This window comes from Cibotium barometz, chromosome 49 (assembly GCF_041138505.1).
Source record: "Cibotium barometz isolate CiBa-2024 chromosome 49, ASM4113850v1, whole genome shotgun sequence".
Taxonomy (NCBI): domain Eukaryota; kingdom Viridiplantae; phylum Streptophyta; class Polypodiopsida; order Cyatheales; family Cibotiaceae; genus Cibotium; species Cibotium barometz.
The window spans coordinates 24,988,302-25,009,667 of record NC_141094.1 but is presented as its reverse complement, the minus strand read 5'-3'; positions in this window follow the sequence as shown (position 1 = coordinate 25,009,667).

Genomic DNA, 21,366 nt, shown 5'->3' with positions numbered 1-21,366 from the left:
GAATACAGAGAAAAGAGACATTTACAACTTGCAAATCGAGCTTGAACATGAATATGAACCTCTAAGTAAGAGAAATAAACCTAATACTTTGTGTACTGCTTCTAAAGAAATGTTGAGGATGCAAGGGAAGAAAAACATAGATTTATGGATTGATAGGAGGTTATATCCAAAAGACCCTTTTACAAACTCTTCCACGCCCCCATTTAGGAATACGACATCTCTACTTAACTTTATTGGAGATGGCTGTAATGGGCTCCTAGGATATACACATCATTTGGAAGCAACAAGTAATGTTCTTAAATTAGAAAGAGATTTGTTTGAGAACATTCATTTGAAGAAAACCATGGAGCATTGTGTGCAGAAGTTATTAAGCAATAAGGAAACCATTTCAGGGCTTGAAAAATAAATGTCTGAATTAAGACATAAGCAGACCTCATTAGGTCTCCGTAGACGACAAAAAAAACTAAGGGATATTGAGCAAATGAAGCTAGGAGGTGGTGGCATCAAGAAGCGAGTACATGCAATCAAGTAAGCTCCTTTCTATTAACTGGTTTATTGTTTCTATTGCGATATTTTATGAATAGCAATCATTATTACATATGTTCATGTATGTCAATTTTTGCATTTCAATATGATATCAAATCATTATTGCACCCTAATAAAGAATCAACGACAAAACCTTCTGGTGCACATTTAAGTCTTCTTTTAGATCGCCAGTATTATGTAGAAGCACTGATGAACGAGAAGAAATATAAGAAGGTCTCAGGAAAGCAAATAGATGACTTTTTCAGAGATAATCAACTCAATCCACAGGAAATCCAGGCAATACTTGATGAGGCTGGTATATCACACAGAGGGTACTTAGCCATTTATAAGACTTTGCAAAAGATGAAGGATTCTAGTATGAAAGGATCATTATTGCCAAATCCTACTTTGGTTAAAAAAATGCGTAAACAAGTAAACGAAGAGGTACTGCAAGCACTAGGAACCCCATTTCATATTGAAGACACCTATGCTGCACCAACAGGAGATGTGGTCTACAATAGATACAATAATATTTTCTACGACTTGGAGGCCTTATAATCATATGATGTTCAGTTGTTTGAAGTTACTCCTGAAGAATGTGATGGTGTCCTCAAATTTGTTCTAAAGCTTGATGAGTGTCAAATTATGAAGGAGAGAAAGTTAGAAAGGGTTACCATCACACTGATGAACAGGGCACTTGATACATCTATTCTAAAAGATGGTCCTAGATGGTTTAGTGTTCAATCTGAAAACAATATATTGTCATTGGGATCGTTTGAGGTAAAATTTATAAGACTCGGATATGTTTGTGAAAAAGGAATTACATATAAAAAACACTAATGGGTGTTGCATTCCTATGTTTCTCACGTATTGCCAGGTAGAATCAGAGAATTTTGATGTTCTGCATTGGGTCTTTCATAAGACATCGATACCCGAGATCATCAGGGAGCAGAGAAATGGCAAAATCTTGGATGTGGAAGGCATGGGACAATATAAGGTGGAGTGGCATATGGCGGGTGATCTTAAAACTTTGAAATGTATGCACAATGTGTCAAAGGGTGCCAATTCAAAAAGTCCCTGCTTATATTGCATGTGCAGTACAAAGGTGTTTGATAAGAGGTATTGGAAGAAGGCACCAGATAGGCACTTGAAAGACCCAAACTTCAAGCCAATTCTCGATATTCCATTGTCAAGTGTCCACATTTGTATAATGCATGCTCTTTGCAGAATTATTAAAAAACTCTTGTTTTTATACATATGTTTTGCGTGGACTCTGCAGCCCAATATAGCAAAGGTTACATCCATCAAAGCACTAGAGAAAGTTCTATCAAACATTGGTTTGCATGGTGGACATGCAAAAATTGAACAAGATGAAAAAAGGTCTAAGGATGGGAAGAATGTACCTAAGAAACCTTCCATTGGGGGTGTTAAAGCAAGAAGGTTTCTATTTGAACCAACACCAAAAGGTCGTAGAAGAAGACGATCAAAGCAGATCGTAAAATACAACAAATGGAAGTGCGTTCACAATGCAGTAATAGACCATGCATACAATGGTCAAGCAAGAACACGGAAAGCCAAGGTGTGGAAATCTCTAGACACTAACTATGACAAGAAAGTGTGGACGAAGGAGGACCATGAGATATTTCAAACAGTGCTAGATGAGTTCAAGAGATCAATGATTGATGCATGGACGGATCAACAGATCACCCACTATATGGTATTAGATTGATTATGCATTGAACTAGTTTTTATATTGTATATTTAAAAATATACTAATTAATGTATTCTTTTATTCTCTTGAAGCATATTATATGTTGAAATATACAAGTGAATAGGGTGTGTGTGGGAACAAGCCCTTGGTTAGAGGCTGTAAAAGAGAATCTATAAATGTGAGAGAACCTGTGAAAAGGTGAGAAGAATCTACAGGGAGGAGAATAAAGGGTAGCATGAGAAGATTTAGGAGGTGTGGAGATATTCTGGGGGAGAGGCGGAGAGAATCAAGAATCAAGGAGAAATCAGTGGGATTAGATGCTTGGATGTAAACTCTATAAATTGAGGCATTGGCCTAATGAGAATTTGCTGGTTTTTGATTATCCATGCCTACATTAAGCTATTAGTTAATTACTCACTAATCACATCTTAATTATCATACATCTAATCACTTTGTTAATGATGTTGATTCTAGCATTTGATCCACCATAGCTCATCACATTGCTGTAATTTTAACATGGTATCAGAGCCAAGCCTAGAATCTATCAAGTTTATGAGCCCATTATCTAGTTAATTAGGATTAGTAGATAATTAGAAAATAATCAAATTTTTTAGTTATTTTCAAGAAGCTTTCCGTACCCCCAGCCACAATGGAGGAGCTCCCTCTCCTTGTAGGCTCAACCATTGCCCAAGCCTTTTTAGGTACTCATTCTAGACTCAAGAGCCTACACACAGCCCAAAGGAATTGACGAATTTCAGCGCAGAACGCCGACGGCGGCAGCACGATTTGCAAGCGCATTTTTTTGGAGAAAATCAGTGATTTCTACTTCATCAAATCAAATGGGTCTAATTCCTCTTAGCCCCGGGGGTTTTCAAGCATGCTCTACAAGCTGGTAAAGTCAGAATTTGATTTGATCAAGTCTACAATGAGATCCAAGCTCTTCATCAAATGTGCAGGTGACTTTGGTAAAACAGAGATTAAGCATTCAATGTTTGGTCAAATCTTGTGTTTCTTGGCTTAATCCTCTACTAGACTAATTGCTATTAATGGTCTTGAAAGCATTCGAGCTCATTTGAACTCTAAGGCCTCAGATCTGGGCTCCCCGTATACTCTGTTTTTTGCACACAAAATAGAGGATTAATTTGCTAATCAGTGATTAATCAATACTAATCACTATATTTTGGTGCAATTGAGGGTTCAAATTAACCATTAGGTATCTAATACAGATCCCTATAACTTCATATTTCAATTCGGAGATGGTTTGATACTCCAACCATTCCGTACAAATTGGTTACCCTTGATTTAATGTAATTTCTGGTGATTTTATACTGATAAATCTGTTTGTAATCATCTCTTAAACACCAGATTGAGTTGTGAAAGGGTAGACATTGCCCTTGAATCTTGAAATTGGATCAAGAGGTAAGACCCCCTTCACATCATCGTGAGTACGGCACAAGAAATAGCCAAATTTAATGGGGAGAGTAGTTTTACACATGGCAGACAAAAACCATGTATTTGCTCATGAGGAAAAATATGTGGGGGCTAGTTGAGGGAAGAGATGAAGGCCCAGACGTGAGAGGGAAAAATGAGTGGAAGAGAAAGAATGAAAAAGCATTGGGACCTACTGCACTCAGTTTAAATGATGAAATCATTCATCATATCACAGGGATACAATGGGCAAAAGATGCATGGGATGAACTCAATAAATTATTTGGCACACAAGCTAAAAATTCAAAGATAAATCTGTTGATGCAATTCTACAAATTGGATATGAAGGAAAGTGAACCTTTAATCACACACTTGAACAGATATAAAAGCATTAAGCAACAACTGGCAGCTACTATTGGAAAAAAGGTAGAAGATGATGAGACACCAGCAGTGCTTCTGAAGAGTGTGGACAAAGGTGAATATGAAAACATTGTAGCAACATTAAAGAATGTACCTGAATTGAAGCTACACGAGATAGAAGGAGCTCTACTAGAGTAAGAGAGCAGAGGCAAAGAGAAGAAATGGCTCGACTCAACAGCAGGAGAAGAAAAAGCATTCTTCACCCGAGGAGGATTCTCTCGAGGACGAGGACGAGGAAGAGGCAGAGTAGGAGGAAGGACCTTCACTTGCCACAACTGTGGAAAGCCAGGATACATGGCAAGAGACTGCTATAGCAAACCTAGTGGAGAAGGAGAAGGAACGACATCGGCAAACTTCATGGAGGCTCCTAAGGAAGTGGAGTCGGATCATCTTTTCTGAGAGAGAGACCCCACAACCCAATGTAACCTACCCCAACAAAGTAAAACCACCTCTGAGCCACCGATGATGTAGGCCACGTGGTAGATGTATGTGTGAGCACTTTAGTCAAGGTCGCGAGCACTTGTAGTAGCCTTGGACACATAGAGAGAGAGTGTGTCAAGGACTATGAGTTTAGGGACTTGAGGCACTGGTCGCGGACTATCAAGTAAGAGAGAAACTTGGTACAGGGTCTAGGTGTGCTAAGTTCACTTGAGGGGAGGTGTGCTAGGCAGCACTGGTCACAGACTATCAAGTAAGAGAGAAACTTGGTATAGGTCCAGGTGTGCTAGGAGTATTCACTTGAGGGGAGGTGTTGAAATATACAAGTGAATAGGGTGTGTGCGGGAACAAGCCCTTGGTTAGAGGCTGTAAAAGAGAATCTGTAAATGTGACAGAACCTGTGAAAAGGTGAGAAGAATCTACTGGGAGAGAATAAAGGGTAGCATGAGAAGATTTAGGAGGTGTGGAGATATTCTAGGAGAGGTGGAGAGAATCAAGCAAAAGAGGTGGAGTGAATCAAGGAGAAATCAGTGGGATTAGATGCTTGGATGTAAACTCTATAAATTGAGGCATTGGCTTAATGAGAATTTGCTAGTTTTTTATTATCCATGCCTACATTAAGCTATTAGTTAATTACTCACTAATCACATCTTAATTATTATCTAATCACTTTATTAATGATGTTGATTCTAGCATTTGATCCACCATAGCTCATCACATTGCTGTAATTTTAACATTATATACCATCATACCCCTTGATTTGCAAAGAAGTATGGTAGTTTATCAATATGGTCAACCCAGGGAATGGAGAAAACACATTATCAAGCACGCTCCAGGTATTTCAATCATACAAGACATGGTGGAGGAGCAGAAAAAGCTAACAGTTTAGAGGAATTACATCAGTGGACATATAGGAAGCTTGTACACAAAGCCAAAAAGAAGCAGCAGTTCAAAGCATCCCAAATTAATCAAGCAGTAAAACTTGTGAAGAAAGAAAGAAAACAAGATATATGGAGGAGATCTAATGCAAGTATTAAGCATGTAGAATGGCGAGTAACAAAACAAAGAAATGGGAAGATTTGGATACCCATAGATCCATGATTAACATTTCAAATTCTGAAATGATCATATGCAAAACTGTCATGACATTACACGAGAGAGAATATTATTACAAGAGATAGGAATATACTACTACTCCTTAACCTGCTCACTAACATCCTCGAGTGCATGAAGCCTTGCAGTGTGACAAGAGAATGAAGGGAATTTTGGAAATCCCGCCTTTGACGAAGAAAGTTAAGATCACAAAAGTGACAGAGGCTAGTCATTCACGTGACACAAGGCTCAAAGCAAGGCTGAATGCACAAAGGATTGGCGACCAAGCCAGGATGCAGGAGCTCCAAGAATTGCGGTTAAAGAAATCAGCTATTCGAAAAATGCATAAGTCGAATGTGAGAGCTTTGAGTTATTTTGTCCCCTCGTTTCACGTTAGACTTCCGGTCGAGGCACCGCGTAATTTTTCCCTTTCTATGCAGAGGAGATTGATGTTTTATCCAATGTTTTAAGGGAGGTCAACGATAGAATTATCATAATAACAGTTCTAAGGTTTGCTACGTCCTTTTCATCATCATGATTGTAAAGTGGGTTGCTTGTCCAAAGTAACTAATATAATGTAGTTTTCTTGTGCAGCTTGGTTATATCAAATCACCCATTCGATGTTCAAAATTGTGTATATATTGTAGATTCCCTTCTTTCCTCGGTTCTTACTGGCACAACATACTTCATTGGTTGATGTATGTCCGTGGTTTAATTTGATAAATTTCGATGTAGCTTAAATAATTCTAATGGCATACAATGAAGAGTAAGTGACATCATGCAATCTCATTTATAGTCTTAGTATTGTGACCTATATTTACTATATATTTTTTATGTTACTTCTGATACTCCTGATTGCATGTTGTAGTTCACACTTGTAGTTCACACTGGAGTTTGATCCTTTACGATATGGAATCCAAGACTTGTTACTTGGCCAATTCAGGTGAAGAATCCCATGGCACCGTGAGACAGTAAGTCCATACATTCAGTATTTACATATCGTAACGAGTTGGAGAGAGAGAGAGAGAGAGAGAGAGAGAGAGAGAGAGAGAGAGAGAGAGAGAGAGAAGTAGTTAGAGAACTTTTAGTATTGACAACAGTATTGTTTCGTGTAGATCGGTTAGAAAGCTAATAACTGCTCTCGAGGCCATAATCCAAGACACTACTAGAACACACAAGGACTGTGAGATGCAGAGTCCCATGGCCATAGTTGCGGTTGGTGGGTGTGCTACAACGCAAAGTTGCTGCTACACTTAGTTCTCTCATTACCCGCAGAAAATGTAGGCATGCTCCTTTTTTTGAATAATATCTTACTTTCCTTCCTCATCCTTTGATAGCACATGTCTTATTTTTTGGCTTTTTGTAGAATCCACGATTATCAGAATACTCCGATGTAGATTTAGGGCTGTTCAGGGTAGAGGCCATTGAGCATATTATTGTCAACATTCATTTAGCAGGCTGCCTAATATCCCTGTTGTGTTTGTGCCCCCTCCACCATGGCACGACCAGGACCACCATCACGACAATACCCCGAACACAAGTCGACAGATTTGTTGTCGAGCTTCCAGAATCTGATGAATCTGAAGACGTCAATTTGAAAGCTTTGACCTTGCACGATAGCAAGCTTCAGTTCCAGAAGAGCAACCACCCCAAGAGCATCCGCAAGAGCAACTACCCCAAGAGCGTCCGAAAGAGCAACCAGCCCAAGAGCATCCCGAAGAGCAACCAACCCAAGAGTGTCCCGAAGAGCAAGCACCCCCTCAACGATAATCCTCACCGCCCCAACAACAAGAATCATCCCACACGCAATAGCATGCTTCGTAGGAAAAAATGAGAACATGCTATCAATGTTTTAAACATCCAATAAGAAAATGTAGAATATTTGTCTTAGTTTCTATTGCTCTAAGAAATACAAAATGTTGTCATGATTGATGTAACTATATGCTGTCAAAAATACATTTATCTCCATTTATCTCTATGTGATGGTCATTTGCACCATGAAAACTTGCTTCCTTGTAATGTCTTTACATTGAATGGTCCTTTCATTTCTCCTTGGTACCTATTTCCAAAAATCAAAGTAATGTATATAAGTAATAATGATTATGGCGTAGTTTTGGAATGAATACTTTTTTGAGGTTAGATTGAATAACATACCTTATGGTCGTTGCACTTGAACACATAATCATCAGGCACTTGTAGGTCATCCTCATTTGCCAAGTCTGTTCTCACTTGATGCAGTGAGCTTTTTGACCTTATATTGAGTACTGTCAAGAGCTCATGTTTAAACCATACCTCTAATAACATCAATGGATTTTCAATGTCATCCTCCAAGTCCTGATCAATTGCTACAAGTTTTCCATTGACATAATGCCATCTCATATTACACCATAGATGTCATATATGCATAGTGCATAGTAAAATCTCGATATGTCAGCCTGTCAACAGGATATCTGACCCTTTGGGATCTCCGCAATGCCTGCGGATCACTCTGAACACCTGTCACTCTAGCATGTGGTGGCACATATCTATCCTGCCTTGCACCAGGTGTGCGTAAAACAGGTATGCCAAGTTCCTCATCCAAACTCTCTGAACTAGATGACTCATAACCTGTAATTCCAATTCCTTCAACTTTCTTCTTTCCTTTATCCACAGCACTACTCCCAGTGCCCACACTCTCATGTCTCAAACGCCCTGACCATGGACATACAGTGCTACTCTCAGCTTCTGCTGTTCTGCTGGCCTAGACATAGAAGTAGAACTAGAACTTGCTTGTGGCAAGTTCACAGGCACATCTGCTTCAAGTGACTCAATGACACCCTCATCTTTTGCTTTGTACCAACTAACAAGCTCATCAAACACCACATCTCGTGAGATGACCACTTGTCTAGTTTGTGGGTTGTAACATTTGTATGCCTTTCGATCCTATGCATATCCAACAAATACACATTTTTCTGCCTTAGGATCCAACTTCCTTCTTCTTTCATCAGGCACATGTACATAAGCTATGCATCCAAAAACTTTGAGGTGTCCAATGTCTGGCTTATAACCTGTAAGCCACATCTCTGGCGTACTTCCATGAATGGCTGCTGTAGGTGTTTTGTTAAGTATATACACTGTGGTAGCACAAGCTTCTGCCCAATAATAATCTGGCATGCTCTTTTCATTGAGCATTGCCCTGGCCACTTCACATATGACTCTAGTCTTTCTCTCAGTCACACCATTTTGCTGAGGTGTATACCTGCAAGTCAATTGTCTTCTTATACCATGCTTCCTCAAGAAATGCTCAAAAGCCTTTGAGGTGTATTCACCACCTCCATCTGTCCTCAAACATTTAATCTAACAGCCATATTGCTTTTCTGCAAAAGCTTTGAAATCCATAAACTTTTCCAACACGTCACTCCTCTCTGAGAAAGTATATCCATGTCATCCTGCTGAAATCATCTATGAATGTCACATAGTATAAACTACCTTTGATAGATGGGTTTTGTGCAGGATCCCATACATCACTATGTACTATCTCAAGTGGCCTGCTACTCATGTTTCCTTCTCTAGGAAACCGCAACCTTACCTGCTTTCCAAACTGACAGGCTTCACAAACATGCATATGCCCATCATACTTGAATCTAGGTAGCCCACTAACAATGCCTCTTGCCTGCATGTTCTTCAATCTTTGTATATTGACATGTCCAATCCTCTTATGCCACATATCAATGTCCTGTACCACATTTTTGCTTTTAGAGAACATGGCTGATTTTAGCTCAGGAATCCCAGCATCCAGCTTAAACAACCTGCCTTCTTTCTTGCCTTTAGCAACAATGACTCTACATCCATGTTTGAAATCCTCAACGAAGCAACCATGCTCGTTGAAACGAACCTGTAATCCCTGTTCCACCATTTGACCAACTGAGGCCAAGCTTTTTGTGATAGAAGGCACGTACAATACATCAGATTTTGTTTGACCACTGTGCATAACCAATGGTACACTTCCAACATGTGTAATGGCATGCTGAGTATCATCTCCTATTTTCACATAGCCTTTCACATCCATAGGCTTCATATGCTCAAACCATTCACCATGACACATCATATGGTTTGATGCTCCAGAATCCATATACCAAGTATCATCATTTTCAGCATTTGTCTCATCATTGATCCAACCACATGTTTCATGGCAAACAAGTGATTTGCAGTGACATCATTACTGCTTGATGCATAATTTCCACCATGTTGTGCATAATTTCCACCATAGTGTCCACCACGATGTGCTCTACCCCCTCTCAAATCATTCTGTTTGCGAAAACAATCTCTTGCCATATGACCAAACTTCCCACAATAATGGCATTCCACATCTTGCATAGATGTGTGTTGGCCTTGCCAACGTCCTCTACCACGAGGATTACCTGTTTCTCTTCCTCTCTGAGGTGTATAACCACGACCACCTCTAGCACCATATGTGGGCTGAAAATTCTGTTGTGGTGACCTGTCCTGCCATCCACGACCATTACCACCACGGCCACGTGATGCGAATCTCCCCCTGCCTCTAAAACCTCTCTGCGAATAGAAAGCCTGATTTCTGCCATTATCATCATGGCTAGTAGATGCATCCAGAAATGAATCACTGAGTTTAATTTCCTCAACAAGCAAGAGTGAAACCAACTCATCAAAGTCTGGTAAACCTGTACTCCGAACCGAGATGGATGTATCAAAAGATTTATATTCCTTGCCAAGACCACGCAAGGTAATATCCACCAAATCATCATCAGGCATGGGGGCATTTATTGTTGCCAATGCATCAGGAAACTTCTTTATTTCTTGCATATAATCATGGATGCTCCTTTTATTCTGCTTCACATTATGTATTTGCTTACGCAACTAAGACTTGCGAGCACTCGTGTCTGTATCAAACATCTTTACCAAAGTATCCCATGCATCTTTGGGATTCTCAGCATCCTGTATGTGTATGAGCATAGCATCAGAAATACATATAGATAGATAATGCAACACTTTGAATGCTCTTTCTGACCATTGCTTATGAGCAATAACCTGCTGCTGTGTAGGTTGTCGGGGTAGTTCAGGCTCTGGCTCAGCACCTGTAATGAGATTCCAAAAACCTTTTCCTTTCAAGAAACTTTTGATCCTGTACTTCCATGCCTGGAAGTTCTTCCTATCCAGCTTTTCACCAACAATCTGTACTGGATTATCCGACATGTTTGCTCAATGCAAAAACACCTTGCGTACACTTCCAAATCTGTAAATGAGCCTTCCTAAGCTCAACCACACTCCAATGAGTGTTCCAGATACTCCAAAGTAGCCAACAATCTTCAAATTTGATGTAGAAAATCAACCTGTACGCATCCAAAATGAACTAACTCACGCAGTCCGAGATACCCTGTTTTGATGCGCCTTCCAAGGCTCCAAATCACAATGTAGTGGTTCAATCAAGTATGGGTAGCTTGAATTGACACCTAAACAACCTCAATGTAGAGTATCAACACCATCCAACATGTGTACATATCAATTTTTGAAAACCCCTTTCTCTGTTTTGGGAAAAACCAGTAGTAATTTTTCTCTAAATTCTTCAATATTTGTCCAAATTGAGCAACCAGGCATTCATTAGCTTAGCAATGATGTCCACTAACTCCATGTAAGAGGAATTTGTCCAATTGTTTAAGACCAAAGATTAATTGCTCAAATTAAAATCACTCTGTTTCTCTGTAACCAGTGGACAGGCTTTTTAATCAACTCATTCCCATCTCAATTAAGCATAATTGATCAAACCAACCATGTAGCCCTCTTCTCAAGTATATGTAGCAACCAATTGCTAAAGCAATTTTGAAATATATCAAGCACAGAAGTTGTAATCGATCTCCTCTTTGCAAAATATTCAAAAAACTACCCTGTTTCACTGTTGATTCTGCGCCGCCTGCTTAGGAGGGTTTGGGAGTGTTTAAAGTGTTGATTGAAGAGGTATACAAGTGCCCAACACACTTAGGTATGTGTGCAACTAGTCAATGCTTTGATTTTTGCCAAAAACATGCTCCAAATGCATCAAATTTTGAGTTGCTTTTCTCTGTTTTATGAGAGCTCAAAAACCAGAATTTTTCACTCATTCAAATGCATGCAAATTGCTCCAAAATCACAGTAGGGCTTGCATAGGAGTTGCCAATACATTTCTCCTTGTCAGATACATGTGTCTTTTGCCAGAATCACTTCTATTTCACCATACATCAGTGTTTCCAAGCTTTAATGGAAAGCTTCCAAAAAACCAAATTTTTTCTTTGCTTTGATTTGCTCTAATTTGCTTTGTTTTTGCCTGTATCACCTGGAATCTGCTCAAGGATGTTTAGAAGACCTTATCCGGTAGGCCAAGCTCTCAGATCTGATAGAAATCGGTGTGCTCCAAGCTTCACAGCTTCAATGGCAAGCTTCAAAGCTTCTCTTCACAGCTTCTTCTCCCTCTTCTCTCACTCACTCATAAACCCTAATCGACAGCACAAGGCTCTGATACCATGTTGAAAAAGCGATAGAGGGAGAGGAGACACACACACAGGAGAAAACCCTAATGTATATTGCAAACCCTAACCATAGAGAGAAGCCATCTCCCTTCTCACACAATGCATAAAGCCATAATCCATAATACACACAACACACTATGAGTTGTGTCCACACACATCTAACCCTAGCTAATGTCCACACACTATGACTAGCTGGACGCGGTCATTTATGTCTCACACATGTTCCTACCTAACATGTTCCTACCTAACATGCCAGCACATAGTGCAGCTGGCTCACACTGACATCGAGCTTGAATCTCAACATTGCTAAATCTTTTCTCAATTCTTTTCCTTTTGGAAAACCATTAGCTAAAAATTTAATGATTATCTCAATACATTATAGAATATCCTCAACCTTGAATAGTGTAGCATTCAGTAACTCATTATCAACCCCCTGATTGGTGCTTCACCATAAGGTATGCGAGATAGATGATCTGCCACCGTGATATGTTTCTTGTTAGGCCTCACAAACCACTATAAAAACGAACTAAATAACAATCAACAAACCACCTTGTGATCCTTCTTGTGGAGCATGGTTTGTTTACTAGATACAATAAGGCTTGATGATCAACATAGAAAATAATTTTGTTAGCAAGAAGGTAATGCCGAAATTTCTTTACAGCATGGTCAGTCCCCATACATCTAAATGTATAATATCTAATGACCTTACACTAAATGGATGGCTGAATTTTCTTCTATCTTCTTCTCTTCTCTATAACCACATAAAAAAATAAGACAACATACTATAAGAGAAAGTATTCTCCTACAATAACATATAATGGTCAATCCATAGTGTGAACTCGACTATATGAGCTAGCGCTATATCTATGCAATAAGCATAAGTACGAAAGCTATTACCCAGATGGGTGACCAATGTTTGCAGCACTAGTTGAGCTTGATATCTCAACACTTCCCTCGAGCTCAACTCCACACTTATTGAAATCTTATAAGTGGTAGGGTTGTAACACCAAAGCATAACTAATAAAGATACCTCAGGGGATTCACAAGCCATATCTTATGGTATCACATGAGTGTAAAGGAGGGGGTTTTGAAAGTGGGGCTTAAGCTTATAAGTTAGGAGGTGAGGGGAATTTATGGTGGTAGGGGGGAACAAGGGAGGAGCATAGAAGAATGAAAGTAGGGTTTTTGTTTCTTCTTGTAGCTTACAATATGTGATCTAGTGGTGTAGTTTGAAAACTTGATTAGTTTACTACTCTTTTAAGCTAACCACACATGAAACAATTTTTGGAGAGTACATGTAGGTCTTTGTACTTCTAGTACTTACATCCATGCTACTTACATGAGCTGCAACTTAACTATTTGCTATTTGATTTTTAAACCTTAAATAGGAGGTACTTGAATTCGATAATTGGGACTCATATGCTTAGAAAGGGGTATCATTTATTTTCTAGAGAAACTTAAATAGAAGGTTTTTATGAGTTTCATACATGCAAATGACGTCCCTTTTCTATGGAAAGTGAATTCCTTGGAGATTCCTCGTGGAAGATACATTTCTTTGCTATTGGATCCAACTTTTTTCTTGCTTCATAAGGAACATGCACATATGCAATATACCCAAACACTTTCAAGTGAGACACACGCAGTTTTATGTCTGTAAACTTTTATTTAGGCATCATACCATGAATAACTATAGTGGGGGTCCTGTTCATAATAAAAAATGTACATAGCAATTGCTATTGCTTGTACTAAAAAATAATATGGAATATTCTTTTCAGACACTAAGGCACATGCCACTTCTACAATGTGTCTATTTTTTCTTTCTACAATAACATTCTATTATGGAGTGTACCTACATATAAACTCTCTTGATTCGATGCTTTCTCACTAAATCTCTGAAAGTGATCAAACACCTCACTTTTCTCCTTCATGAAATAGACCCCCACTTTTCTATTGTGATCATCAATGAATGTAACATAGTACCTGTAACCTACAAGTGTTACAGTCTTGGTTAGTCCCCATACATCTAAATGTATAATATCTAATGACCTTACACTAAATGGATGGCTGAATTTTCTTCTATATTCTTCTCTTCTCTATAACCACATAAAAAAAATAAGACAACATACTATACGAGAAAGTATTCTCCTACGATAACATATAATGGTCAATCCATAGTGTGAACTCGACTATATGAGCTAGCGCTATATCTATGCAATAAGCATAAGTACGAAAGCTATTACCCAGATGGGTGACCAATGTTTGCAGCACTAGTTGAGCTTGATATCTCAACACTTCCCTCGAGCTCAACTCCACACACCGCACTTTAAGTAAGCTCCTAAACTTGTGGAGCTTCTAGGTGCCCATGCCTTTGTGAAGATGTCAGCCACCTGATCCCCTATGTTGACATATACCAGATCTACATCACTTGCTAGAACCTTCTTCCTCACAAAGTGATAATGCACCTCAATGTGCTTTATTTTAGCATGGTATACTGGGTTACTCGCCAATTGTATGATATTCATGTTGTCGCAAATAAAATAAACAAAAACTACCCTATGCATGAGCTCACCCATATCACCAAGTAGCTTTTGAAACCAAGATACCTAACAAGCCCATATAGCAACACCCCTGTATTCTACCTATGTACTCGACAAAGCAACTATTGGTTGTTTCTTACTGTTTCAACTCACAGCAGCACTCCCAAACAAAAACATAAAGCCACTAGTAGACCTCCTGTGTGTGCGAACTAACACAATCAACATTTGTGTACTCACGTAGCTGTATCTTTATACCAGCCTCATAGAAAAGTCCATAATAAACTGTGGACTTTATGTACCTCAGAATCCATCTAGCCACATCCAAGTGTAGCTTCCTAGGGGTCTCCATAAACTGACTTCCAAGTCCAACCGCATAGCTCAAGTTTGGCCTAATAAAATGATCATGTAAATCAAGCTACCCACTATGCGCCTATACGTAGTGGGGTCCTCCAAAATCTTACCCGTATATGTGAAAATCTTGGTATTCTACTCTAATGGCACTGAAATAGGCTTACATCCTATCATACCATACTTGGATAACATGTACAAGCCATACTATATTTGTGTAATAACAAAATGTCATTAGGGGATCTCACCATTGTCAGGTATCCCGACATAGTACTGTGCACCTTACATGAACCTCCACACTTGCTAAGACAGCTCCTTAGTCAGAGATGTGTAACTCCCAAAGCTACCCAGGGAGTGTCGTAACAAGAGATGCTACTGCTCTTACTCGTGTATTGCTTCCTTGCTTGCTTTCTGCTTGCCTCTTACTTGCATCCTTATCTCTCACACAAACCGAAGCTATGATACCATAAAGAGAATGCAGGGAAGAGGGAGAGCTTGAGTTCCTTATATAAGAAAACACACATACATAGAAGAGAGTAAGACACAAGAGAGAGTGTATGACTGAATTTCTTCTATCTTCTTCTCTTATCTACAATCATATATCTAAAAGATAAGAGTACATAATGTAAAGGAAAAATACTCTCCTATAATGACATATAATGGTTGGTCCATAGTGTGAACTCGACTATGTGAGTTGGCACTATAACTATGCCATAACTCTAGTACTCCAAAGTGGCTGTCACATAGCATGTCATCCACCACTGGCAGCATATAACCATAATCTCACCAACCATGCATAAGTGTGGAAGCTATAACCCAAACAGGTCATCAATGTCCGCCAACAACACTAGTTGAGCTTGATATCTTAAAAAAATACACGTCAAAAGTAACTAAATATTTCCTTCCATGAACTATGATCTCACATTCCTATTTATATCTTTATCTTAACTTACGAAGAGAAAGAGAGGTGAGGAGATTGTGAGGTTTCATGATGTAAGTGAGCGTTTGATTCTAAAAATTGAGCAAACTAAAATCCCGAACTTTGAATCTAATCTTTTGGTGGAGGTGGCAGGCAAGTTTTGCTTAGAATCATCATATCATAATCCTAAGGTCCTACGTGATTAAAGAAGTTATTTTTGAAATATGAATTTTCTCTTATTTTTACTCATCTTTTATTGTAAGATGTTCAACATTCAAGTGTTCCATGGATCGAAAGGAGAAGACCCATGGAGTTATCTCCAAGAATTGAATCGAGCATGTTGCTTATTTGACAGCTTTGTCTACGAAGGAGAGGTTAAAAAACTTATAGACTTATTAGAGGGTATAGCCTTAACTTTGCACGAGGCTTTTCCAGAGGAGGCCAAAAATGTTGCTTATTTGACAGCTTTGTCTATGACGGAGAGGTTAAAAAACTTATAGACTTATTAGAGGGTATAACCTTAACTTTGCACGAGGCTTTTCTAGAGGAGGCCAAAAATGATTGCAAAAAGTTAACCAAAGTAATGAAGGAGAGATTTAGGATAGTGGAGTCACTAGATGCTTTACTATTATAGCCAAATCAAAATTTTCAACAAGAAAAGAGAGTTAGTTTCTCCCTTTTTTTAGTGAGGTATGAGGCCTTGTTCATTAAATATCAACTTGTTGCTTCACATAATTGTTGCGTCTTCTTCTTCACCTTTGTGGGGAGTTCTAAAAACTATTTAACAAGGGAGAACCATAAGGTGAGCAAGTCTATCATGGCTTTGGATCCCTCCTTATGCAAAAAGTTTTTAGTAAAGATCCCATAAACTTCAAAGAGGCTCTTCGCATTGCTTTTTGAAGAAGGAGGTTGTTCTTCAAATTGAGTCCACATTTCAAACTTCTCTAAGTGTGCCAAATCCACCACCTTGAGTAGAGGTAGCTGCAACATCTCATGTATGAGCTCCATCATTAGATCACAACATTGCAGCTTAGTATAGAGATTACTGATTTAAAGTTACATTTAGTCAATGCAAGGTCACCTAGGGTTCCATGGGCCAAGGATAAACCTGGGATAGAAGCAATGCCACATGCTATTAATTTCAAGAAAAGTGGCACTATCACACTGAGTGTCCAAAATGAAGAAAAAGGAGGATACATTTTTGGTGCTTCTGGAGGGAACATGTCTAGAAGAAGTAGAAGAGGAAACCTTGATGCCATTAATGGCAAGAAGGGGTCATAGACCTAGGATTCAAGAAAAAGAATAAGCAGAAGAAAAATCCAAAGAAGAGGAGAAACATAAGAAGAAGAATAAGTCACCTAGAAGGAAAGAAGACTCCAAGAGCTTCCGCATATTATAGTGGTATCAAAGCATCAAGCTCGTCTATGCTAAGTGATGTTAGTGGTCCTAAAATAAGTGCATAGGTCCAAGGAGAGTAACTGAGCATGTATCAAAAGTAGGAGCATAAGCTTTGGCAAAAAATATCCGCACGTCAGCTACTAAAGTGTGACGTAACATGTTAGCTACTAAAGCATGGCAGATTATATCAACTAAACCATAACAAACTTGCTGATAATACTAGGATGAAAACCCTAGTATCATCAACAAGTTGTCTTCTACTAACTCTCATTATTTATAAAAAAACTTACAGATAATACTAAGGTGATAACCTTGTAAGTGGTAAAGAATTTAAAAGTGAACATATGTGGAATTTTTATACCTACAGCTTTTATCCATGTTATTCCTATAAATTTTGTTGCTAGGGCTTAACCATTGATATTGGGAAGGCCATGGCTTCACCAAGTGAAGGAAATTAAAAAATGGGAGACATGTGATCTCATTCTCCAAGGGGATACTCCAAGGGGATTCCAAGGGAACAATAAGATGCACTATAACATCAAGAATCATTGTGCAGCAAGAAGTAGGTAAAAGAGTGATAGTTTTCAATCAGAGTACACCATTGATGATGAGACAACAAGTGACGACTCAAAGGACTCCATCTCAAAATAAGAGATGGAGGGGTTTGCATTTGGTCTTGGCCTTAGTATGGATCATGAAGACTTTAAAGGAAATGAAATCTTACTTCTCTAACATCTTCCACACATAGAGACTAGCCTTTGCCAATAAAATAAACAACTACTTGTTAATGATTCTATATGAGGTAATGAAAGGGAATAATATTTTACAAATGCTAAGATGGATTTACAAATCTTTTTATAAATAGTTATTCTCAGGTACATTGGGTTACCTTAGTGAAGCACACAAGGTTGACCTAAACCCTAAAGTAAGCCCGTGGTGGTGTAGAGGCTAAGTCACCCGAGGGGGTGTAAATAGAGGTGCTCAAGAAAGAGGTGACTAACTCGCTTGAAGCTAGGTCTATCTTTCTAGTAGAGGATTTAGAATGGGTTTCTCTGGTTGTGGTCATTCCAAATAAGGGAGAAAAATGGTGTGTTTATGTGGATTTCTTTCCTTTTGATGCATGCATAAAGAGGGATCATTATCCTTTATCCTTCTTAGATGAAATTTTGGATCAAGTTGTAAGCCATGAATTATTTTAGTGTGTGATGGTTACTTTAGATTCTTTAAGTTAAGATTAGTGCTGAAGATTAGAAGAAATATCATTTGTTACATTCTGGGGAGTGCATGCCTCTATAGGGACATGCCATTTAGCTTAATTAGTGTACCAACAATATTTTAGTAGTTCATGAGTCAAGTATTTTCACCCTAATTGGGTAATTTTATCAAGGTTTTTCTAGATAATTTTGCTCTTTGGCTTGACTCTTGGCTCTTTGACTACTTGTTCTTACTTGTCTTCGTGTCCACCTTTTGGCATTGTCTTCCATCATTGTGCCTTTAGTGTTGAATTTGTCTCTGTTGTCACATAATACTTCTGCTTGGTGCTTTGATGCTTCCTTTGATCCTTTGTTCTTGATTTCCTTATGTGCCTTTGATGCATTTAAAGTGGTTGTCATGCTGTGTGTTATCTCATGCACTTGTGCTTTGGGCATGCTTAGGATCGTGTTTAATGTATCTTTTCTTTGCTTTTGCTTATGCACATGTATTCTCCCAAGGATTTAACCCCTCCCTAAATGATGGTTTGAGGTGCAAAATGCTTGCCATTTTTAAGGTCTTACCAATGAGCTTGTGTTTCGCTTCACTGGCTATGTCTACTCTCATACAAGATTGACAATGTGCTTTGGATTTTCTTGCAATGATGATTTCAAGCTGACCTAAATGATTAAATGCAAATTATGTGCTAAAGGTGTACTAAATGTGGTAAAAAGGTACTCAATTGAGCAATGAAAATGGGTGCGATGGATTTTGATGCAAGAGAGAACTTTGCACAGTACATTAATACTCCAATTATCCAATTTTGACATTAATTGGATCCAATTTTTGCTAATGATATAATAGTTGATTAAAATTAAGGATGACTAAGTTTGGAGGCCAAAATTGAGCTTGGTGGTGAAGAGTTTGATGAAGCTTCTCACATAGAGTGATTACTCGAATGAGATAAAGAGGCTTAAGTTAAAAAATTAGCTCAATCTTTGTCAGAAACTGGTGCAAATCATTAAAAAGTGACGACTGGTTATGTGCTTGCCCCAACAGATCTGCTGCACCAAATGCAAAACCCTTTGGTGAAGTTCTTGCTTAGGTCATGGTCTTACTTCTTTAGCTAGAAGGGCTTGGTCCAATTTGTAACATGCATGGAGAATGGGTCTTATAAATCTAGTAGCATGTGCATGTAAAGTGATTAGTATTAATTCTACATTAGTCTGGTGACTAAAGTAATCTAAGGTGAGTGATGTCTAAGCATACTCATAATGTCAAATTGCTAAATTAATTAAGCATACTCATAATGACAAATTGCTAAACTACTTAAGCAAGAGACTTAAGCACAGCTAGGTTACAAGATTGAGACTTGTACTCATATAGAGACTTAAGAGCTTGCTTCATTTTTCATTACTTGAAATGATCCCTTTTTATATGAGTAGGTACAACTTTTCTTTGCTAGCTCATGTGAGATAATTCAACTTTGCTCATGTGGCTTCTTGCTCGATAATATCTTCTTTGGCTTACTCATGTGGCTTCTTGCTCGATAATATCTTCTTTGGCTTACTCAAGTCTCTCCCTATCTCTTCCTTGTGTGCTAAATGACACCACATTTCTCAACAATACAAAGATGGTAGTAGAGAGAGAGAGAGAGAGAGAGAGAGAGAGAGAGAGAGAGAGAGAGAGAGATGATAGGATAGGGACAAGAAAGGGAGAGATATAAAGATGATAGTAGATAGAGAGAGTGATCATAGAGAGAGAGATGATAGGATAGGGACAAGAAAGGGAGAGATATAAAGATGATAGTAGATAGAGAGAGTGATCATAGAGAGAGAGAGAGAGAGAGAGAGAGAGAGAGAGAGAGAGAGAGATGGTAGTAGAGAGAAGAGGGCGAGAGAGGTGAGATAAAGAGAGACGGTAGCAGAGAGAAGAGGGTGGGAGAAGGAGAGAGAGAGAGAAGGAGATGGTAAGAGAGAGAGACAGAGGGTGGGAGAGACATAGAGATCGTAGTAAAGACAAAAGAGGGTGGAAGAGGGAGAGAAAGAGATGATAGGAGAGGGTGACAGAGAGATAAAAAAGAGTGAAGGGAGAGAAAGAGACTGTAGGAGAGATAAGATAAAGAGAGATGGTAGGAGAGAGAAGAGAGGGAGAGAAGAGAGTGTGCTAGAAGAGAGAGAATGGAGAGTGTTCTAGAAGAGAGAAAAAGAGATGATAAGAGAGAGAGAGAGAGAAATGGCAATAGATAGAGAGAGAAAGGGAGGAGCTAGGCTATGTTAGGCTGGGCTGGGCTGGGAGGTGGTGAGAAGAGATGGTGGTCGTGAGAGTTAGAGAGAAAGTGTTCAAAGTAGAGAGAGAGGTAGCCAACAAAATCTCCCTCTAAAGCTTCCTCCACCAAGCTTCCTCATTGACAAACCTCGAGAAGAAGAACATGTCTATTAATAAGTATGCATTGAATATCAAAGATATTGTTGAATCCCTTGGATCTATTAATGTCCCAATTAAAGATGATGACTTGGTGAGCGTTTGTTTGAATGAGCTTGGAGGAAAAGAATACAAGCCATTCAAGACCTCTATTGATGTAAGAGATAATGTTTCTAACTTTTGAGATTTGATGTCTATGTTAATCATAAAAGAGAAGTAATTGGTTGAAGACTCTTTCTCCTAAAGCAAAAACACTTCGAAATAGACCTTCTACTCGAATTAAGATAGAGGTAGAGGTGGTCAAGGCCAAGGTAGAGGTTGTGGTCAAGGCCAAGGTGGTGGCCGTTTTGAAAATCAAAATTATGGACAACAGCAATCCAATTATTCACATGATAGAAACAACAAACACACACAGGTGAA